Source organism: Notamacropus eugenii, chromosome 7, assembly GCF_028372415.1.
Source record: "Notamacropus eugenii isolate mMacEug1 chromosome 7, mMacEug1.pri_v2, whole genome shotgun sequence".
Classification (NCBI taxonomy): domain Eukaryota; kingdom Metazoa; phylum Chordata; class Mammalia; order Diprotodontia; family Macropodidae; genus Notamacropus; species Notamacropus eugenii.
Window position 1 is genome coordinate 54,081,769 of NC_092878.1, and position 7,475 is coordinate 54,089,243.

Consider the following 7,475-nt stretch of genomic DNA (forward strand, 5'->3'; position numbering starts at 1 on the left):
TGACCTTTTAGCCATAATGCGATTCAATAAACATTTATTAATCGCCTTCTGTGTGCCAGGCATTGTACTAAGCCCCGGGGATGCAAAAAAAAAGGCAAAAGGCAGTCCTTGTCCTTAAGGAGCTTACATCCTGATACCGGAGACGACATGAAAAGAAATATATACAAAGTAAATTATATACGGGATAAATAGGAAATTTATTAAATTAAATTTAATAAAAAAGAAAGAATAGGGAATTAAAAGGGGTTGGGGAGACTTCAGGGTCAAGTTCTGGGTCTGAATCATGGTTCTGTACTCTCTCAGAGTTCTTGTGGATCCAAAATGCTGAAGGTTTACTGTCTAAATAGTCATATAGGCTCAACCTGAGAAGTCTTAGGAGGGAGATGCTTGGGTGATAACATTATAAAAGAGGAAGAAATAACTCGCTTACTTGTGATTTCAAAGATTTGCACTCATCGCAGCAGAGCTGAAGTCAGTTCTAAGTTCTGGGAATCCAGGCTTCTGGACTTTAGTCTTGTTTCTTCAGTTTTAAATTTAAAACCACATTCTTGCTTCCCCTTTTGTCATTCCCTTCTTACATACAAAGCACCAGCTGAGATTCTGACTTTGAGGGGAAGATCTGAACTTAACCTTCCTTTCTACCTACTACTAATACTACCTACTACTACTACTATCTACTGCCTGCTACAGTTAGAACGCTTGAAGGTGCTAGGATGTAGGTGGAATGGCCTCTGAGCCCTTCCGCCTTTTCTTCATGTTAAGGACATTGATCCCATACTTGGACCCTCTGTCTAAGATCACAGAACCAGCATTTAGAAAGCTGGAATGGCTGAACTGTGAAAGGTTCTTGAGCTGACTTTAGGGAATAGAATGAGAGAATTGAGTTAGGGAAGAACCTAGAGTGCGGGGGTAGATAGACTATCTTGAAATAGAAGCCAGAAGGCAATTTTGTGACTTAGTTCATGTGCAGCACTAGTGGCCATGACTTGATCTTGGAGATGTCACACCATTTTGTTGGGACAGACTTGTCCAACAGTCGAGAAAGCTTCTTTATGCTGATGAGAAATCAGTACACAAATTTACAGAAAATGTTTGTAAAATAACTGAAGAAAATTAAACTCTCTTTACATAAATCAGTAACTGGCTTGATTTCACCGATAATATCGTAAATCTTGGCTGTTTTATTGAAGCTGGCAGACAAAATGATTTTTGTTTGCAAAGTAGCACAAGTACTAGGGAGTACAGCAGGAATTTGAACCTTGGACCTCCAACTACAAATTTGCCCTTCGTTTCATTATGTTAGGAACATAGAGCTTGAGAATTTGTAGGATGAGCCTCAGGGAAGTTTTGTATCACAGCCACTAGGTGGCACGGTGAATAAAGCATTGGCCCTGAAGTTGGGAAGGTTTAAGTTAAACTGTGACCACAGACATTTACTGTTGTGTGATCCTGGGTAAGTCATTGTTTGCCTCAGTTTCCTTATAGATAAAATGGGCTAGAGAAGGAAATGGTAAATTACTCCAGTATCTTTGCCAGAAAAGACCCAAATGAGTCACAAAGAGTTGGTCATGGACCAAACAACAATCCTTTGTGTAATTTGTTACAATGTAGCCAAGGCTCAGTATGTTATTTTGTTCCATCTGAAACCCCTGTCCCTCCCACTTTTTCCTTTCATTTTCTTTTTTTTAAGTCCAGGCATTTATGTTTCCAGTTGGCCAATTAACATTTGGTTAACATGTTTCAGGTTGTTTATATCAGCTTCACCAAAAGGTACTATACTTGACCTTCAGAGGGGGCTTTCTGGTGTTACTGTATGTCCTGAAGATGCAAAAGTTCAATAAAAATAAAATCAGTATACTCTTTAGTTTTTGTTTTATTTTGTTTGGTTTTAAAAGGAGAGGGGGAAGAGACCAAAGAAAAGGGGACTAGACTGTGAAAGGAAAACCATGAGTTGGGACAGGAAGGCCCTTAGAACAAGACATCATGGATTAAGGTATCTTGAGCTGGTCTGCCAGAAGAAAAGCAGTAAAGCTACATAAGGTGAAGCCCCATGGGCTGAAGGGAGTCCAACGAAATCCCCTCCTCTTAACCCCAATATAGTTGCTGTAGACAAAGGAATTGAGAAGGGTGAATGAGGTATCTAAGATTTCTCGGTAGGAAATAGGAAAATTGGAGGAGGGAACTAGGACCTCCCCCATATCAGGAATGGGAAGACTGAAAGGCTGGGGTTGGTGGCTAGAGGCTTATCTGTCTAGCCTTCACAGATACTCTGGGGCACATTATTTCTAAAATTATCACTTCCAGTAACTCCAAATATCATGGATCAACCAGGTGAGAGATCTGGTAGAGAGATGTGTCCTGGGGCCTGCACCTTGGGAGGGACTGGGAAGGCTAGGTGAATTGATGGATCAGAGCAAGGAATCAGGTTCTCTACTGTTGCACTGTGCTATTGTATTACCAACTTGGACAGTTCCAGATGGATGACCTGAGGGAACAAAACAGCCTAGTGCTTAGGTGCTCTGAGCTGGTAGATAATAGAGCTCCAGTCCCACTGGCATCTCCCAGCACTGCTTTCTCAGTGATTGCCATGGTGAGGTCTCTGGGGTCTTAGCCTTCCTCCACAGATCTTTGCGAAGGGGTGGGGTGAATCTAGAGAAGAGGGATAGATCCAGATTCAGAAAGTAACCCAAGTGAGGAAAGTTGGCCAGAGGGAAAACATCCCAAGGGAGATGTTTTGTCTTGTTAGTGGGTTCCAGCGTCAAGGTGCTCTTCAGGGCAGTCAGGGCTGGCAGAATATCTCCATTCTCTGAAAGCAGTTAAAGATAGACAAAGAACTTCCTCAGTGTGGAAAATGGACAAGAGTATGAAAAACCCTCAATGTGGGTTTCCTCGTGGTGGGGGTGGCTAGAACTACTTCAGGTTCTGAAATGGTCTTCTGCCTCTCCATTCCCATTTCACCTACCCGCACTGGTCCCTAAGATTGTGCTGTAGCAACCCTCCCTATTGTTTTGTTCTAATATATTCCCATCTGCCACAAACATACCTTACCCTTCCTGAACAAAGCTGGAACATTGCTAGGGTCCCTGATGAGCGATTTCTCAGAGGACCTCAGAGGTTCCCCTTTCAACTCCAGCTTCAGTTGTGTGGCTGTTACATCATATAGACACTTAACCTGCTCATCCTGCTTCTGTAAGCTGGAGTACTTCCTATTTCCCCTCCATGCTCTGTCAAACTGATGGGAGAGACAGGAAGAGACATAGCTAACTCAGACAGGTTGTTCCCAAAGGTTGCCTACAGACCTTGTCCCTAAGAGCCCCTCCCCTCCAGTTCTATCCATTTCTTTTACTGTCTTCTGCCAGCTGCTTCCTCCAGCCTATCCATTATTTACCAATGCCCCCAGAACTCTGCAAATAGGTGAAGCTCATGGTTTTCTTTAATCCTTTCCTCTGCTAGACCTCTGGATCTCATCAAGGCTAGGTTGGGATAGGGCCGTAGAGTCAAGAAGCTGGAGAGCACACTGGTAGCAAAACACAGCCTGTCCTGGAACATCCCCAACACCACTCCACCTCTCCCCCATTGCAAATGAGCATTGTCTCCTGCCACCAAAGGACCAGGTTCAGGTTCTGGGCTGGGGACAGATCCCTAGTGTCCTGGGCTGCAGCAATCTTCAGAAGTTTAATTTCATATAGAATCATGACCCCTGGTGGCACATCTGCCTCCCTGTGAAGTAAGGTACCACAAGATATGGGAAATGGGACTACAGAAAGACTCCTCTTACTGCAAGGGGAATGAAGCCCTAGAACAGAGAAATCCAGGTGAGTAGTTATTCTCCTGAAGATGTCTCAGCACAGTAATAACACCTCACAACCTTCATCTCTAGTTGTCTGATAGAGGAAAAGGACTGGGGACTGCCTGGAGGCAGGGAGATAGACAGGGTGACCTATTCAGTGCCCTGGCAAGCCCAGCAATTGTCTACAATCCTAAAGAGTGAAAAAACAACCAGTCTTCTAACGTCTGAGCTTTGAAAACTGTTAATCCCTGGCCTTCCTCCAGCCCAGCCCTTGAGTTTCCTTGCTTAGTAAACATTTACTGTGTGTCTCCTTATCCTGGTGAAAGTTCCCTCACCTGCCTCAGAGGCCAAAAGCATAATGGTCACTTGTAAGAAGGAAAGCAACCTCCCCTAAATACAAGAATAGGAGGCCCCCATCTCCAGGGTCTGTGAAGAGGAGAGGGAAAAGGAAAAAAGAAGAGGTAAGATCAAAGGGCAAGGTTACAACTAAAAAATTTTTTTACCTTGTGAAAACATTGTGGAGAAGGATGTGATAGTACCTCACTAAAAATGGAGACAACCCATCCCCCAGAAAGTTTAGTTTTCATCTCTATAAAGAAAGTGGGCTGCCGGAAAGGAGTGCTCCTGTGCCTGGGCATGAAGAATGGCAGCCCAGAACCGAGTGAGGGAGTGAGTTGTGCTCCATAGCATGGAATTGTGAGGCATGAGACTCAAGGTTCAGAGATAGCAGTGGTCTCTGCACTTTCCTGGGAAAAAGATCACCTGAGTCATAATGTCAAAGTTGGGGGGACGGGAGGAGGCATTCTGTAATTCCTTTTTTTCTTTCTTTTGTTTTTTACTGGCAAGTCCTATAGATTTATTTATTACCTTCTCTTCTCTTCCACCCCCTACTCACCCACCAAAAAGAAAGCAAAGGTGGTAATAAACCCAAACTAAAAAAGTTAGAAGGCACCAGAATTTTTAGAATTTCTACCAGTGCCAAACAGCCTTATTGTACTGTTCTTTCACAATATAGTCATTTTCCCTAACACTTTCCACTAACATTTTTTTTTCTGTGAAGTGACAGGCACTTCACTTTGTAGTCCTCTGCCATCCCAGATTTGTTGCCCACTCCCCCCATCCCAACTCAACTGTTCAAAATATTCTAGGTGAAAAAAAACTACTTATGCCTCCCAAGTGCATTCTTTCCACCCCCAGGTTCATCCCGATTATGTTTTGCTAAAGGAAATGACAGGGCCTTACTTATATCTAGATGATCCTTCTACCTCCTGGCCAGTATTTCAATTTGATGATAATGGTGACAGCTAGGATTTGTATGGCACTTTAAGTCTTGCAAACTTTGCAATCTTTGCAAAGTGCTTTATAAATACTATTTTATTTGATCCTCACAGTAACCCAGGAGGTTACTAGCTACCATTTTTTACAGATGGGGAAACTGAGGCAAACAGAGTTTAACTGAGTTACCCAGGGTCATACAACTAATAAGTGACTGAGGCAGCATTTGAACTCAGGTCTCCCTGACTCCAAAGTTCAACACTCTATCCAGTCAACCCCCCAAAAGTCTTCTTTTGACAATCTCTCCTACCAGGCCTCAAATTCTTTTGTGTCAAGGTGACAGCAAACCATTCAGAAAACCACTATTACACTATTAAAGGAAAGAAAGGAATATTTGAAATGAAGCCTCTCATATTAACACTTGAGTGCCATGAAAGAACACTAGTTTATCAAATTAACTGACTTTCCTGGGAAAGCAGAGAAATGTATTCTGAATCACAGAATCAGAAATTTAGAACTGGAAAGGACCTTGACCCAGCTACCTCATGGTATAGATGAGGAAACTGAGTTTCTCAGAAATGCAGTCTACACAGTATAGTGGAAAGATTACTGGCCTTGGGGTCAGAGGACCCAGATTCAAATGCCTTCCTCTGACATGCTACCTGTGTGAATTTAGACAAGTCAAATAACTTCTCTGGGCCTCAGTTTCCTCAGCTGTAAAATGAGGGGTTTGGACTAGATAGCCTCTTGGGGCCCTAGATCTATGGCCCAGTTACATGACCTCTACAAGACCACACTATGAGCTGCAGAACTGGGATTTTGAATCTGGTTTTTAATAATAATAGCTAGCCACAGTGTTTGAGGACTGGTTTTGGTGGACTTAGCCTTTCTCAGCAATACAAGGACCTGAAATATTTCCAAAGAACTCATGATGCAAAATGCCATCCATATCCAGAGAAAGAACTATGGCATCAGAACGCAGAATGAAGCAGACTGTTTTCTTTTTTGTTATGGTTTTTTTTGCTTTGTTTTTCTCATGGTTTCTCCCATTCACTATAATTCTTCTATGCAACATAACTAATGTGAAAATGTGTTTAATGGGAATGTATGTGTAGAGTGCATATAAGATTGCATACTGTCTTGGGGAGGGAAGGGGAAGGGAGGAGGAGAAAATTTAAAACTTATGGAAGTGAATGTTGAAAACTGAAAACAAATTAATACAATTTATAAAAAAATAATAGCTAATATTATGTAGTACTTACTAAACACTGTGCTTTACTATTATCTCCTTTGATCCTTACTACTAAGTGATCTACTATGATCTCCATTTACATTTGAGGAAATGGAGGCAAACAGATGTTAAGTGACTTGCCAGGGTAACACAGCTAGTAAGTAACTGAGGTGGTATTCAAATTCAGGTCTTCCTGACTCCAGAGCTAGCACTCTATCCACCCAGTTGCCTGATTTCCAGATCAAGGCTATGCAACGTTGGACAGACACATTGGACTCTACAAATTACCTTGTAGCTATGGCTCTGTGTACATGTTAGATACTCCCTAGAACAACATAACTTGAAGGTCCAAACATTTCTTCTAATCTTTATATCCCCAGAGCCTAACACTGTGGAGCACAGTAAACATTTGTTGAACTGAATTTGTGAATGTCTATAGGGTGGGGCAGGAAGATCCACGTAGGTGGAGGGCAGGGAAAAACAGGCATGAAGGTACTTGTAAGGGGACATACAAAGCAGGAGGCACAACACCTGGATTACTACTCCTTGACACACTGGGATGATTGTGCCTTGAGCCAGCTGAAAGGTCAGTCTTAAGTCTCTCTCCACCAAGCTTCTGCCTTCCAGGACCCCAAACAGCTTCACCATCACCTCTTGGTCTGCCTCAGGAATAGGGCCCTTCCCTTCTTCCAGTAGCCACTTGTGAACCAGTCTATTCTCTAGGGAAGAAAGCTGAAACTGAGTCTTGCCTTGCCGGTACAACAGGTCTCAGGTGGGGAGGGGCCTGAGAAAGGTTGGATCGTCTCCTTCTTCCTAGGCACCCTTCACGGCCCACTCCAGACCCGCTTACCCGGTCAGGTCTACCCAGCCCCAGCAGCAGAAAGGCTACCTACTTCTGCCATCCTCACCCTCAGGACCCAGCAGCTGACTCCAGCCTTTTGAAGAAGCCCAGCTCCTGGACTTCAGGTAGGGGCTGCTCACACACGCGGTGTGCTGAGCAAGAGAAAACAGACCAATTGGGGCTTTCACACCTGGCATCCGAGGAGGATGCTGAGACCAGGACTCCTGGCCTGCCATCTTCTAGCTCCTCTGACACTCATGGCGTTAGCTTCCCGAGCAGCTGAGGACCCCTCCTCTAGTCTAGCTCCTCTCCTCCCCAACCTATCGCCCCCACCCTCC

At 43.7% G+C, this 7,475-nt stretch overlaps 1 long non-coding RNA gene across 1 annotated transcript; it reads right to left on the bottom strand.

The window, feature by feature from the left end:
- Positions 1-1,857: 1,857 nt before the first annotated feature.
- On the bottom strand, positions 1,858-7,460 carry LOC140513727 (uncharacterized). Its single transcript, XR_011970293.1, has 3 exons — positions 6,828-7,460; positions 3,044-3,232; positions 1,858-2,806 (listed from the first exon to the last, which is right to left on the bottom strand). It is a non-coding gene; the product is annotated as an uncharacterized lncRNA (long non-coding RNA).
- Positions 7,461-7,475: the final 15 nt, after the last annotated feature.